Source organism: Symphalangus syndactylus, chromosome 9 (assembly GCF_028878055.3).
Source record: "Symphalangus syndactylus isolate Jambi chromosome 9, NHGRI_mSymSyn1-v2.1_pri, whole genome shotgun sequence".
NCBI lineage: Eukaryota > Metazoa > Chordata > Mammalia > Primates > Hylobatidae > Symphalangus > Symphalangus syndactylus.
Window position 1 is genome coordinate 38,607,291 of NC_072431.2, and position 17,008 is coordinate 38,624,298.

The 17,008-nt window shown below is 34.5% G+C and overlaps 1 protein-coding gene across 3 annotated transcripts in view; it reads left to right on the top strand.

The window, feature by feature from the left end:
* Positions 1–17,008, top strand: part of KCNH7 (potassium voltage-gated channel subfamily H member 7) — a 475,937-nt gene that overhangs the window by 70,118 nt on the left and 388,811 nt on the right. The gene's annotated exons all lie outside the window — the stretch shown is intronic.

A 17,008-nucleotide genomic window follows, 5' to 3' on the forward strand; every position in this document is an offset into this window, starting at 1 on the left:
ACTTCGGAGGTAAATGGATGATGCTAGATGATCGATGCTGTTGGGTTTTTTCCCTCCATGTGGTAAAACATAAAGGCACAATTTATAAAAATTAAACCCAGCTTCAGAAAATCTGTCCAAAACGATTACAATTTGAGGCCTTTCATTCCTATTTTAATGTTTCCTCAAAGTTGTGTTTTGATTAATCAATAACATCTTTCACTTATTTTTTATGTCCTTTGATAGTCAGCCTTCAATTTACTAATTGCTTGTACTCCCAAATTAGTCTTTAAGTCAATCATTTAGGAACTTAAATTTGTTTTAAGTCAGTAATTTAAAACGTGGAACATATTTTCTTGTGGATACTATCCACTAACTACTCTGCTAACCCAAAACATGGCTGACTATCTTGCTAACACAAATCAATTTATTTCATATTTCTCATAAATATTTTATCTTTGCTTGTGATGAAATTGTTTAATTTCAAAAGCATCACAAGCAGATTAAAATATTGTAGGATACTATTTGAGTTTCTCAATTTACAACATGGCACTTTATAAATAAGTCTTGTGATTCAACAATAACCTGAATGATGCTTTCTAACTGGGGCTAACCCTGGTAAAATTTGTTCATATTAATTTAAAATCCTGAATTAAAAACTAAGACATGGGTAATTGTCCTATTGATTATTAAATGTGTTTTAATACTTTCATTAAAAACAATATGAAGTATTCGCCCATGAATATACAGGTCAATGGGATATGATAAAACTGAGAAAGAGGCCCACTTATTTATGCAGTTATAGTATATAATAAATACAGCCTTCTGTAGCTGTGGGAAAAGGTTGAGTTAATTATTAATGATGTGGGCACCATTTTAGCAGAATCTGGGGGAAAAAACAGATGTATGCTTTAAATTTTACATCATAATTAATTCCAAATAGATGAGTTAAATATAAACAGTGAAACTCCAATAGCAGTAAAACTATGGGAGAAAGATAATGAGAGCACTGAAAAACCTCTTTCCACCTCTCAAGTTCAGGAAAAATAAAATGATTATATTTGGTGTTGATAAGGATGTGAGGACCAAGCTTTCATTTATTGTTTGTGGAAATATAAATTGGTAAAATTTCTATGAAGGTAAATTCTGATATAACTTTAAAATTTTTAAATGTATATACTGCTTGTTTTTTTATTTTTTAAATGTGCATACTCTTTAACTGAGTAAATTCACTTCTAGAAATGTGTCCTACAGGTACAGTTAAACATACTAGGAATGACAGGAGTATGTACATGGTTATTCATTGCAGCAAAATATTAGAAATACCATTTATGCCCATGAATATGATATGGGTTAAATAAATTATTTTACATTCATTTTATAGGTAAATATGCTGCCATTATGAGTGAGAGATTGAGACAGAGAGAAAGGATGCTCTTCATAAGCTCTTTATAAACTTATACGGAATAATCTCAAAGATAAATTGTTAAATTTTTTTAAAGCCAGAAAGGAACAATGTACAGAGCATTCTACTCTTTGTGTAGAAATAAAAATGATGTGTGTTTATGTGCGTGTGTGTGTGTGTGTGGGTGTGTAATGTGCTTAGAACATCTTTGGAAGGACACACAGAGCACAGATTCACTAGAAGCATCAAAACATCTCTGGAGAAGTAGCTCAGTTTCTGCATTACAGCTGGGAAAGAGACTTCATTTTATAACTTTTGTGTATGTTGAATTTTTACGATATTGCCCATACAAAAATCACTGGATGTAAAATGGTCTGAAAATGGTTGCTTTCTAATCTGTGCTGCTCAAATGTTTGGCAGAAAACTGGAAGACAACCGCATAGATGTAAAGAAAAATGATGACTAAAATAAATAGGAATCAAACAAACCGTTCTCCACTAATCAAGCTTTTTTGTTTTGTTTTGTTGTTGAGGAACTCCTTGATCTTCTGATCACTTCTGGAATTTAGACTTGTCAAAAAATATTGTGACAACAAAGGGGTGCTAGACAGACTTGAAACGTTAACAAAAGGGACTCTATTCCCATGTTTTAGACCTTCTTTTCACTGATAACTAGGTCTTTCACAAATTCACAAGCCCTTTCCTGTAGTTGGATTTTTGTTTTGTTAGCTTTTGCTTAACCTGTTGTTTCATGTCAAGGTACATATGCCAAATGTGAGCAACACTGACAAGTGCTGAAATTGAACTTTCCTGATCAATAAGGGGCACAGGTAATTTCAAGCCTTCTTTCCTTTGACACACACACACACACACACACACACAAAACACACACACACACATTTAAAAAGAAAATGAAGTATACAGGAAAGCAAAAACATTAAATGTTTTTTAGTAGTTAAAGTGGAGAAAGGGAGAAAATGAGTATGAATAGCAGAGCATTTGTTTTAAAACAAAAAAAAAAGTTCTGCAATCCCAGCTACTCAGGAAGCTGAGGCAGGAGGATGGCTTGAGGCTAGGGGTTTGAGACCAGCCTGGGCAACATAGTGAGACCCTATGTCTAAAAACAAATTATGTAAAAATTAGCTGGCTTGGTGGGGCATGGTCCCCGACACTTGGGAGGCTGAGGCAGGAGGATCATTTGAGCCCAAGAGTACAAGGCTGCCGTGAGCTATGATTGTACCACTGCACTCCAGCAGCCTGGGTAACAGAGTGAGACCCTATTTCAAAAAGAAAAATATGGAGAATTTTGTTATCAAGGTGAAGTAAAATTCATTCATTTATTGTATTTTGATCATATTCATTCTTCACACTTCACAAAATACAATAAATAAAATTCATTCATTTATTGTATTTTGATCATATTCATTCTTCACATTGAGCCAGCTCCATGAAAGACAGTAATATGACCACTTAAATTTGTAGTTATCACCCCTTCTATTAAATTCAATAAACATTTTTTGTTATCTTTTACAAACACTGCTTGTTAGAAGAACAGTGTGGTGTCAACATAGTAAGACATACGCACCTCTAGTCCCTATGAAGAAAACCTTCAAGCACATAGCAAAGGACCTACCTATATTAGAAGCCCCACAGAATTGAAAGAATTGAAATCCATCGAGAAGAGTTGTTGCAGAGAGCAAGATTCAAAGTGTGAACACTTATCCTTGTCAGTCAGGGTTCTCACTCTTAAACACAATGTCAGAAGTAAGCTGATGGTTATATTTAATATTTAGGCAAGAAGATACATGTGTATGCATTTTTGGACTTGTACACATACCAGGATTCAATAAAGTATCATCTGTTAGTGGAGTTTTGACATTTACATCTTCATTTCATTTTCCTTTTTCTGCACCCTGCAATCAGGCTTTCTTTTTCTTCCACCTTGTTCCCTGAAGAGTAAGTTTATGTTGAATGTTGATGTTAGTAGCAGCTTGATCTTCTGTTTTGTGCCTTCTTGTATTCTTTTTCCTCCTTCCTTACCCTTCTCCTGGTTATATCCAATACAATAAAGTCAGTGTAGATATTCATGTCAGCATTGTGACATTTTAATATTTTTAAAATTTGGTTTTATATCTCTGATGTTTATATGGCTATATATGTCTAACAATTTAAAAATATAACAGCTTTAAAAAATTATGTTGGCTAACCAAAATATGTTGGCTGAGCTCTCTTTGCCTATTTAAAGTAAATTTATTTTGGCTAGAGTAAATATATGTATGATGCTTCATAACATACTAAAATATCATGAATTTGGGAAAATAAATTTAAAGTTGAAACTGCATCTGCTTAAATATATTTATGTTTACGTTGGATATTTTTACAAATGTCTTTAGCTTTTTAAAAATAACTCATGAATTGATTTTTTTAGGCATCTATATCTAAGCTTACATTGTTTATTCCCTGTCAGTTTTGATCTGGCTTTTATACTTGAAGTAATCTGTAAAGAGAGTGATTATTTATGCTTGGACATAATTCTGCTGGAAAAATAAGTCTATTCTATACATTTTAAAGAGGATTTATGTATCATTTTGCATTTCTAGTAGTTTCTAATAATGATCTAGAATAACATTGCTAGATTACACTAGATTTGATCATCTTTAACAATCTTTAGATAATTGGGAAATTATACTGTCTATAAAATATTATGAAGGAGGCTACATGGAGAGAAGGCATATTTCCTTGGAAATGATTTCATTCTTAATACATATATAAAATATGACCACCTTGTGCTTTGAATTTTTATGATCATGCTAGCCATAAAATCAAAGCATCATGGCTTCTTGTAGCTGCTGCTATTTCTCTTTTATAAAATGAAACTTTCAGAGACATCATACTGACTATTCATTTTCTACTTCCTGATTTGCAGTGCTCTGACATGAGATTTCCATGAAACCTTAAGGAATCGTACAGTTATAGTAATACACTATTGGGAAATATGTACCTATTTTTACATGAAATATATAAGCAAGAGAAAAGCCAAATATTTGGACAGAAAGAAATACTAAAGAGGAACTTTAAAAACACTGCCTACTGATGTAAAATCTTTCCTTAGGGCAGATAAAAAAAAAAAAACCCTCACAAACACACATTTCACACACATAGACTCCTCTAGCATCTTTATTAAATTCCTCACATCGATTTGTTATGGTATTTGTCACATTGTTTACACAAAGGCAAAAGAGCTAAATTTTTTAATCTCCGGAGGCTACTATAGTAGTTGACACATAGTAGGCACCAGATGAAAGAACGAATAAGCATAAGTACTATAAAAAACAAAACACATACACACACACACACAGACACACACACACACACACACTGAAAATGCCTTCCTTCCAGATTAATTTTCTACTAGGTATTCCACCCAACTAAGACAGCATTACTAGCCCTCTAACTTCCCCTGGTCATTCGTTTCTCTTAACACAATTCCTATACCCCATTTCTCTCCCTGCAATTTGGTTGAATGTTTACTCTCTACGGATGCATCAAGCTCTGGCCATCCTATTTTCTAACAATTTTGGAACTTTACTGATCCTTTTAAGTATCAGCATGGTGACAGAAACTAGAAAGAAGCACACTGTGTAACTTGCAGTGAGTAATTGGCAGTTTTAGATAGTGAAAGTCAACTGCATGTGGGTGCTATTTGCAATTAACAAACTATATCTACTTGGTATATCGTAAGTGGGAAGCAAATGGCATAGTAATAATTGATACAAATGGATATAGATACAGGACTTTTGGGTTCAAAACTCATCAATTGAATGATTTTAAAAATGTTTTAAATAACCTTTGTAGTGTTTACTGAGTACTCAGAATGGTGCTTAATGAATCATGGCTCCTGTCTTAAAGGAGCATACATTCATTTATGAAACTAAATTTATACAGTTGAGACAAAGTTATAGAAATTTCAAGAAATTAGTCAGTTGGATGGAATCTTGGGGCATGATTGCTGAAATAAATGCTTATAGAAAAGTGGACAAAAATTAGAAGAGATAATCATAGTAGCAGTGATGGATCTCATAATCTCTATTCTAGCCATTGTATTATAAAATGCTTTCAAGATGACTTGATGAATGTGTTATTTTACTGGCTGAAGGTTCTTCCTCTTCAGTTTTAAAGAACTGCTTAAATAATTGTTTCTTAATTTCATAGAATATATTGATTACTTATTCTAGATGAAGCACAGATTAAGACTCATACCTCCCATGTTTACCTATACCTTTACAGTTTCCTAAGCATATTTACATTATTTATATAATTTTATGTCTCACAACAATTTTTTAAGGTGGGCAGACAGGAGTTATTATAATTATATAAAAATGAATATGAGGCATATACTGACACTATGACTAAAATCCAATTTTTATGCCTCCTCCAAAAATTCTTCAGATTCTCCCATTAAGGAGCTCAGACTTTCAAAACACAAACACCTGAGACATATAGACTGAGTTCTAAATGAGTGAAGTATACAATGCTGCTGGCGTTGAGAGGAACACCCCCAGTCACCCGCTAAAGTTTGTGCCACAGGGTGGTCTTTATCAATTTCACATCTGGTAATTAGATCAGAATGGATCTAAAATCCACAGTCTTTCTTCCCACTGCTCTCAAAATCATAATTCTTCTCTCCACATCTCCTTCATTCGCCCTCCCTGTCCCCAGTGTTAGGCTCTCTTTCCTTCCAACAAGATCTTTCATTAGCTCAAGTTATTTCCTGACAAGATGTTATAACAAAAGCCTGTATATATATATATATGTGTGTGTGTGTGTATATATGTCTATATATATCTGTGTATATATATGTATATATATATATACACATATACACACATATGTATATATATAATATATATGTTATTTCTTGATCCCTTTGAAATAAATTGTACATTGTGCAGAAAAAAAAAAAACAAAAAAGTCATGAAAAAGGAAAGAAGATCTCTAGTCAGGGAAAATAAAATGAGTAGTTGGAGAAAAGCAGTGGAGAGAAAGACAAGATCTAGAGAAACGAGAAGGAAGCAGAAAGAAAGGGAGCCTTTGTATTCTTGAAAGTCAAAGAGAACAACACTGAATGTTGGCTTCTCAATTCCTCCGCCCATTCCTGAGGGACTTGCCTTTACTATCTTTCCCTTCTTTGGAGATTCAGCAACTCAACTCAAATTAGCTTAAGAGAGAAAAAAGTTGAGACTTATTAGGAGAATGGGAAATATCAGAATTAAAGGAATATTTAACAGTCAAACTCTAGGAAGGGGAGAGGTTCTGGCATAGCTGAGAAGCAGCTGGATCTATAGACTCAAATACCACCATCCACTCTTATCGAATCCCTCATCTGTGCTTCTCTTTGTATGATGCACCTCACACTCTCAGGCAGATTTCTTCCCACTGTTAGAAAGTGATAGGTAAACATTGCCAAATGAAAATTAGACTGCCTGACTTAGATAAGAACACTATGACTTAGTTGCACTAAGAATTGGACATTGACTCTAACCTACAGTTTCCTCACCTGTGACATGTGGTGTATAATGATAGAGTTGCTATTAAATGTTTAAAGTGCTTAGTAGAATGTCTGAACTTAATAAATGTGGACCGTTGTTGCTGTAATCGAATCAGATATTTTGACTTTGGGGAACTTTTTTTCATAGTGCTGTCACCAGACAGAGACTCTCTTTCTTTAATTACAGTTTGAAAACAACTTGAACAACTTGAGAAAGCCTCTGATAATCTCATCATATGTTCAGGTTGTAAGGACATAGGGACATTGAAACTCCAAGCTTGAAGTCAGAAGAAGAAAGATATTTCCAGAGGAAAAGGTGGAAATGTTGCTAAGCCAACCAAGCAATAGATACTTACCGTAGATATCAGCAAAATCTATTCAATGCCTACAATAGAACTCCCTCACTTAAGCTTCCTTGAGTAGCTTTCTAGTCAATTCCTTGATATAGACAGGGATATAAATGTAGGGGGAAACGTGGATGAAGCAAAAATATTAACATTCAATATGTGTCATATGACCAAAAGAGAATTGTGTTACTAGTTTTTACAGAATTATAAAAACAAGCTTATTTTTGCCATAATTTATCAACCTGACTCTTAGGTAGAACATTTTGAAAAGGCATTCATAAACTTAGAAATCACAGCCAAGCAACTAGAATGATAGAGCAATTGTAATTAGTTGCTATTCTACACGTAAATAATGTATTGTTCATAAGTGAAAGAATAATACCTGGTGCGGATCTTTCTAAGGAAGTTTTGTTAGAATGCATTATCTATAGAAATCTTAAGTGTGCTGTTCAAAAGACCATATTTAGGTATTCAATAAAGCATATATTTTAGAGGGAAAATCATTTTAGAGCAGATGCTGCAATGAAATAAAATATTGAAGCCAAGCTTATTTGTATGCATACCAACACTAAACATTTCTGGTGTAATTAGGTTTAAAGACAAGTGATTCACTACTTTTGATCGCATTAAGAATACTAGTATATGGCTCAGAAGATACTATTTAGAGGAGTAATGAGAAGGGGACCATTAATGTTACTTCACTCAATAAAAATTTATAGTATTTTGGACTTTTAACGATAACTAAGTGATTATACTCTTAAAACCTACAAGGCATGGACATGAAGAGGATACAGAATTATTGCATGGGTCCCCTAAATTTACAGGAGAAATAAGCATATCTGAAGATTGAATAAATAACATGTCTTGCACACATGGTGATTTTTTTCAAATACAAGGAGAAGTTTATTGAGATTTATAAAAATGTAAATTAATTTAAAATATTTTCTGAATAATGGTTTGTGACAACTAATTTCCTGTTTAACCAATGTATGTCAGAGCAAAGTATTGTTTTTCTACTTGAGACTTTTAAAAAAAAATTCTGCAAGGTGGTTACTAAACTAGAAAATGTTTGAATCCCCTGCGTTAGATTTCCACTGAACATGTCACGTTTCAAACTATGTCAAAGTGTTTTTGAAGATAAATAAGTATTCTAGCTAGCTATCATAAGCTACACAAATTCATAGCATTAAGAAATTATGTGCCACATACCGTACACTTGGTTAACATAGTGAAAATACTAAGGCTTTTCCACTTAAGTGGCGTTATTATCTTTCATTTTCAGTAAACACACTCTATGCAAAGTTATTACATATTCTTCAGAACTTTGTATCTTTTGAATGTTTTAATAAGTGGGACTCTGAAGGCAATTTTTGGCAATTTTTGCAAAGTTGAGAACCATTAGTGGGAGCAAATACACATTATCATCTAGAAAGTAATTACTTATTAATTTTTGACATTTACATTGTTTCAAAAATTCTCTCATTTTAAAAATTCCAAAAGTTTTTGTTCTCTGGAGTTTTTTTCTTTTCCTTTTCTTTCCTCTCTTCCTCTGTTCTTTTTTCCTTCCTGCCTTGCTGCCTGCCTGTCCTCATGTTCTTCCTTCTTTCCCTCCCTCCCTCTCTCCTTCATTTGGTCCTCAATCTAATCACACCTAGCTTGCAACTGATTTCCAATCAACATCAGCGATAGATCTAAGAGCAATCATTGTGACATGCCCTTACTATTCTTGAGTTGTAGAGACCCCAGGAAATTGTAGAGACCTCGTTCAAGAAATTGGGCTGAGAAACCTTGATAGGGTTAATCCATTGTGATCACCACTGAAAATGCACCGTGATTTGCCCTAGGGATCTGCTTGAAAGATGACCTTTCTGCTGTCAAGTTTACTTCCTCAGTGCTGGGCTAAGCTATTCTCCCCAGACTCCAATGATAACATGCAGCTGTTAGTCCCTAGGCGAGGTGCCACTTCTTAGGACCTGTGTGAGGCAAGGTTGCAGGTCTCCACCACTAACAGAGGACAATCCAATTTACTTCTCTGGCTTGGGCCTCTTGCCTTTCAATCCAGAAGTCCCAAGGTCTCTAGTCTATTCTTTATGTAGGGTACAGTTAACTATTCCCTTCACAGATCTACATTTTTATAAACAAAAAATTGTTACTCCTGGAGGTGAAAGAAACCCAGGCCCAATCTTTAGCTACCCATCTGGGAAAGAGTGGAAAGTACCTCTCCTTCTTTCGTGAGGAGTCAAAAATTTCTCAGGTCATTCTTTAACAAGGAATTTTCATTAGATCAACCAATTACACTATATTTTAATATTATTTATATCATCCTTTGTTTCCTCAAATAATAATCGATTTTTCCTTCATATTTCCTTGGCCTCAAAATGTGAACCCTTAAATGTCCTCCTGTGCATAGCAAATCATGAGACTTCAAACCTTAGCTAAAAGGCAGTAAAGTTGTTATTGCTTATTTGCTTTTAATTTTTATTGAAACTTGTGTAAATTGACTCACACTTTAAGTAGACAAGGCAAACCTATAAGAGGATTCAATGGTAAAGCTTTTGGAGTAGGAAATAATTTCTACTGAATGTAATGCTTTATCAGATTTGCTTGATTATATACTGGTTTCTAAAAACAATACAACTATGGGTATATACAAATACGTATATATATATGTATATGTAGATACGTAAATGTATATGTATATATATGTGTATATATACATATATATGTATATATACTTATAGTTATATTGTTTATATACATATAAACAATATATGTGTGTATGTATACACACACACATACAAACACACATACATACAAACTTTAAGTTACTTTTTAAAGCGAGAGTTTCTTCAACATTTTTGGCTTTCTGTTTATACAAAAAATAAATGATGTTTCAGTTTGACTAAAGAATATATCCTCCAATAACGATATAGCCTGGCTGCTTATACTGGGTCCTGCCCAATGTTTATATCTGCCCAGGATCTCAGGGAACTCTCATCCCCTCCAGAGAACTTTCCCTGACTTTCCTCTCAGTTCAAGGTCTAGGTCTCATGTTTTTCCTAGAACAAACTCATTAAACACATCCACTTTTTCTTCAACATATATTTACTCAGCTCTTGCTATGTTTTAGCGACAGCAGATCCCATGGAAACAACAGAGAAGAAATAAGTTGTTTTTACTTTTCTTCTCGTAACTGGTGTTAGACCATATCTGCAAATAAAATCTCCTTTAAGAGTTGATATAAACCTACTATTACTCATAGTACTCACTCCAGCTTTGGTTCTGCCCAAGTACAGTGAGCTTATTGAGAATAATAAGTTGTGCATGGTAGTAACTCATATGAATTGGATGGCTGTGCATATGAAAATATGGCACTCAATGGCAGTCTTTATTGAAAAAACTAGATAACTTGACCATAATTGTCCCAAGAAACAAGACATTCATCTGCAATTTACTTGCACTCACTAAGCATGCCCTAGTTATTGTCTTGTGAGAAATCCAAGGCCTGATATGATGTGCTCCCAGGATAGAGGCGTAAATTTTTTTTTCATGTCATTCTCTATAGCATGATTATGAACTTGAAGAAATAAGTATCTGTGCATGGCGGTTCCTTTATCTAGAAATTTTGGTAACTGAGATACCTTTGTGGTCAAACGTTTCTAAGGATATACATATTTTTTAATGGGGATTACAGGGAGAAATGGCTAACCGTATAATCATTCTTGGGAGATTTTGTTTTGTTTTGTATTTCTCACCAGATTTGAATTTTGGCAAAAAAGCTATATTATTTCATCAGGAATCTGATTAAGACTGCAATTTTGAAAAGGGAAAAACTCATTAAATAGACTAATGGAGGAACCTGAAGGGTAGTCAGTAAAAGCAGCTGCTTTTTCAATACATGTTGGGAGATCTGTCTGGGAGCCTTTCTTCCAAATGATACTATTTCAATCATGCCTAACATTTAAATCTCTAAACACTGATATTCCCATTTTAATTTTAGCTGGCACCAGAAGGAAATGGTAAAACAGCAGATGATTACCTCAGTACTTTATTCCACATTTTTTAACAGCTTTACAGATTCAAATAAAAATAATAATCTAAAAATGAAAAATGCACAACTAAAATTAAACATAGAAAAAATATTTTTAAACTAAGAGATTTTTTTTCCTTGTAACCTCCCAAATGGTGGAAAGTAAATTTCACAGTGAGATGTACACAGGACTTAATTTTACCACGGTTATATTTTGATGACCAACTTAGGCTTTAAAAAATGGATATAGATTCAGGCCCTATTAATTTAAATTTTGTGATTATTTATCTAAAGGATTAATTGATGTCTGTTTTTGAATTTGTGTCATCTAAAAGCAAATCTCACTTTAGAAACACCCTGTCTATAAGTTAAATTTCCCTTTAAAGCGAATCTTCTAAATCTTTTAATTTAGTTTAATTAGCAATTTCAGGGCCAGGCACAGTGGCTCATACCTATAATCCCAGCACTTTGGGAGGCCAAGGCAAGAGGATGGCTTGAGCCCAGGAGCTTTAGACTATCTTGGGCAACATAGACCTCATCTTTCTTTTTTTTTTTTTTGGCACTATTCTTTTTTATTATTATTAGTATTATTATACTTTAAGTTTTAGGGTACATGTGCACAATGTGCAAGTTTGTTACATATGTATCCATGTGCCATGTTGGTGCGCTGCACCCATTAACTCGTCATTCAGCATTAGGTGTATCTCCTAATGCTGTCCCTCCCCCCTCCCCCCACCCCACAGCGGTCCCGGGAGTGTGATGTTCCCCTTCCTGTGTTCAAGTGTTCTCATTGTTCAATTCCCACCTACGAGTGAGAACATGCAGTGTTTGGTTTTTTGTCCTTGCGATAGTTTACTGAGAATTATGGTTTCCAGTTTCATCCATGTCCCTACAAAGGACATGAACTCATCATTTTTTGTGGCTGCATAGTATTCCATGGTGTATATGTGCCACATTTTCTTAATCCAGTCTATCGTTGTTGGACATTTGGGTTGGTTCCAAGTCTTTGCTATTGTGAATAGTGCCGCAATAAACATATGTGTGCATGTGTCTTTATAGCAGCATGATTTATAGTCCTTTGGGTATATACCCAGTAATGGGATGGCTGGGTCAAATGGTATTTCTAGTTCTAGATCCCTGAGGAATCGCCACACTGACTTCCACAATGGTTGAACTAGTTTACAGTCCCACCAACAGTGTAAAAGTGTTCCTATTTCTCCACATCCTCTCCAGCACCTGTTGTTTCTTGACTTTTTAATGATGGCCATTCTAACTGGTGTGAGATGGTATCTCATTGTGGTTTTGATTTTCATTTCTCTGATGGCCAGTTTTGATTTGCATTTCTCTGATGGCCAGTGATGATGAGCATTTTTTCATGTGTCTTTTGGCTGAATAAATGTCTTCTTTTGAGAAGTGTCTGTTCATATCCTTCGCCCAGTTGTTGATGGGGTTGTTTGTTTTTTTCTTGTAAATTTGTTTGAGTTCATAGTAGATTCTGGATATTAGCCCTTTGTCAGATGAGTAGATTGCAAAAATTTTCTCCCATTTTTTAGGTTGCCCGCTCACTCTGATGGTAGTTTCTTTTGCTGTGCAGAGCTCTTTAGTTTAATTAGATCCCATTTGTCAATTTTGGCTTTTGTTGCCATTGCTTTTTGTGTTTTAGACATGAAGTCCTTGCCCATGCCTATGTCCTGAATGATATTGCCTAGGTTTTCTTCTAGGGTTTTTCTGGTTTTAGGTCTAACATGTAAGTCGTTAATCCATCTTGAATTAATTTTTGTATAAGGTGTAAGGAAGGGATCCAGTTTCAGCTTTCTCCATATGGCTAGCCAGTTTTCCCAGCACCATTTATTAAATAGGGAATACTTTCCCCATTGCTTGTTTTTGTCAGGTTTTTCAAAGATCAGATAGTTGTAGATATGTGGCATTATTTCTGAGGGCTCTGTTCTGATCCATTGATCTATGTCTCTGTTGTGGTACCAGTGCCATGCTGTTTTGGTTACTGTAGCCTTGTAGTATAGTTTGAAGTCAGGTAGCGTGATGCCTCCAGCTTTGTTCTTTTGGCTTAGGATTGACTTGGTGATGCGGGCTCTTTTTCGGTTCCATATGAACTTTAAAGTATTTTTTTCCAATTCTGTGAAGAAAGTCATTGGTAGCTTGATGGGGATGGCATTGAATCTATAAATTACTTTAGGCAGTATAGCCATCTTCATGATATTGATTCTTCCAACCCATGAGCATGAAATGTTCTTCCATTTGTTTGTATCCTCTTTTATTTCATTGAGCAGTGGTTTGTAGTTCTCCTTGAAGAGGTCTTTCACGTCCCTTGTAAGTTGGATTCCTAGGTATTTGATTCTCTTTGAAGCAATTGTGAATGGGAGTTCACTGATGATTTGGCTCTCTGTTTGTCTCTGATTGGTGTACAAGAATGCTTGTGATTTTTGTACATTGATTTTGTATCCTGAGACTTTGCTGAAATTGCTTATCAGCTTAAGGAGATTTTGGGCTGAGACAATGGGGTTTTCTAGATATACAATCATATCATCTGCAAACAGGGACAATTTGACTTCCTCTTTTCCTAATTGAATACCCTTTATTTCCTTCTCCTGCCTGATTGCCCTGGCCAGAACTTCCAGCACTATGTTGAATAGGAGTGGTGAGAGAGGGCATCCCTGTCTTGTGCCAGTTTTCAAAGGGAATGCTTCCAGTTTTTGCCCATTCAGTATGATATTGGCTGTAGACCTCATCTTTCTAAAAAATAAACAAAAATTAACCAGGCATGGTGGCAGGTCCCTGTAGTCCCAGCTATTCAGGAAGCTGAGGTGGAAGGATCCCCTGAGCCTGAGAGTTCAAGGCTGCAGTGAGCTGAATGTGCCACTGCACTGCCTGGGTGACAGAGCGAGATTCTGTCTCTAAAGTAGAAATAAAAACAAGTTTAAATGGAAGCAAAAGAGTTGAAATTTTCCTCAGATATAATATAAAATAATTGGGAGAAGTGTCACATCAACAGCATTAATGAAGAGTCTAATATATGGCAGAATTTGTTCTAGGTCCTGGGTATAGCACCCATTCCAGTCATAGAGTTTACATTCAAACCTAGGACCTTAACTAGAATTGTAACATTGGTACATCATTCAACCTCTTTTGGTTGTTTCTGCAAGTAAGACTGACCTCTTGTTTAGCTCATACTATTAAAATATTGCTTTAATTTGAATGAAAAATTTATACAATTATATCAGTCTCTTGATGTTTACTGAATAATAAAACTAATATGTCTTTTTTATGTTTATTTTATAACTCACTTATGATGATTAAGTTATGAAAACTCAAAAACAGAATTTTAGTCAACATAGAGTAGAACCCTTGAAATGTGAAACATTGAATTAAAAATATCACTTGTTTCTCTTTATTTCTCTTAACTTAGTATTTTGATAATACTAAGATCTTAATATACCTAATTCAACCACAATAAAGCAGATATAAATAAGACTATCTCTCTGGTTGAGCATACACCACTTCTAGATTTCTTCCTCATTTTACTTTAGATGTACCAAGTATATGCCAATGATTTTTTTTTTTTCCAAAATATATGTTGACTACAGCTCATCTCCCAGGTTCTACCCTCAGCCCCCTTCAGTCTATTCCCCACAGGAGCCAGAGGGATCCCCTGAAGATATAAAAAGTATGATGTTGCTACCTCAAATACCCCCCAAAGCCTTCTCCTCACTTAAGAACAAAATCCCGGGCACGACATGGTGGCTCAGAGTATTTCATGTCATAACATACATAATATGGTAAATGTTTTCATAATTCAATAATGAAACAATAGTATCTGTCTAAATATTTCTGTATTGGATTGCAATTGTTATCATACTTTAAAGTAGGTATACTGTACTTCCTTCAACTTATGTTTTGCTAAGAGCTATTCAATGTGAACATCTTTAAAATAAAGTCCATGATCACACAGTGTCACACAAGGATTCTAACTAAACACTCCTGAGTGAAACATGCAGGTAAACAAACTACATTAAATAAAGAAAATTGATAAACTTTTAGATTTTGTTTTCTTTTGTTTTGTTTTTGAGATGGAGTCTTGCTCTGTTGCCCAGTCTGGAGTGCAATGACATGATCTCAGCTCACCACAACCTCTGCCACCTGGGTTCAAGCGATTTTCCTGCCTCAATCTCCCAAGTAGCTTTAGTAGAGATAGAGTTTCTCCATGTTGGTCAGGCTGGTATAGATCTTCTGACCTCAGGTAATCCACCCGCCTCAGCCTCCCAAAGTGCTAGGATTACAGGCGTGAGCCACTGTGCCTGGCCGTTTTTTTTTTTTTTTTTTTTTTAATGTAACAAGTACATATTTTAATGTCAACCATATAGAAAAGATCCTCTGTTCTAAAGAAATAAAATAAATTCTTTTAGAAAAAGTGTTAATTTTTGTTGCTGTTGTTCTAGAGAAAAAAGTGTCAGAGAATCTTAAATAGGAAAAATGCTATAAAGTAGGAAGCTTTGTATTTCTGGGAAGAGTGTTATTGTGGCAGTTATTAGATTCACAACAGAATAGTAGATTCCAGCCCAGTGTAGACTTAGTGACAGGAAATTCATATATTTATTTTAGACCAAAATTAATTCCTTGCAAAGTGACTCTTGTTCTAAGCACTCCACAAAAGCTGCTTTCTCAACAGTCTCCAAAAGTTTGCTAAGTCCTAAACACAGTGGCTTCTTCATAATTCATTTTTTTCTTTGCATTTTATTGCTTTGGATAAAAGGACATTACTTCCTGCTGGTTTTACTTTTCTCCATCTCCTTTTCTAGCTGATTTTTAAAACCCATCTCTTAAATCTCATACTCTCTTAAAAGTCAATGTAAGTTCCCCAAGTTTCTGTTCCTGGACTTGCTCCTATGGTCTTCTTTCAACAATTGCATTTTTTTTCCCTGTAATTTATAAATGTACAGACCCAACCCTGGTTTTTTACCTGCTACCTGGATGTCTCCACATTGAAATCCTACTAATACCTCAATCTCTCTTCCTGCTGAAAACCGCACTAGTTATTTTAACTATTTTCTTTCAAATCTTTTGCTTGCTCATTCATTAATTTAATTTTTGTTAGAAATCTTAATTTTATTTTTACAATTTTTATACCCTCCCTATTCCTTCTTATAAAAGTAATTGCCAAAGTTGTCGATTCACTCTCTGTCATGTCTTTCTTTTTCGTTCTCTTTCCATTTTTCCTTTTCTCATTTCTACTACTCTTGTATAGTTTCAGACTGCTGCCTCTTGATCTATTGCAGTAATCTCCTTTCTCCCCTCTCTGTTTTCAGTTTCTTCCTTCTCAAATTCACCCTTTGTTATTACGAAAGTCATTGTGTTGGTTTGGCATTATGCACTCTGGGAAATAAAAGGCTATTTCTAAGGATATTATAGTGGAAGTAACAAATATCATCATCATTTAATAAACTATATTATTCTCTTGTATTTGGATAGTGTTTTATCTTGTTCAAAATGCTTTTATATTCATAATTCATATACATTATTGTAAATATTAAAATATTGTTATAATATTTAATCAAGCTTAAAATGGGAAAATATAAATGATCAACTTATAAACCATGTGAGCTACTAATCTGCAAATAGATCCTTTACAACTTGACTACTTACCAATTATGAGTTTTTAAGAGAAAGAGAAAGCAAAAAGAGTAA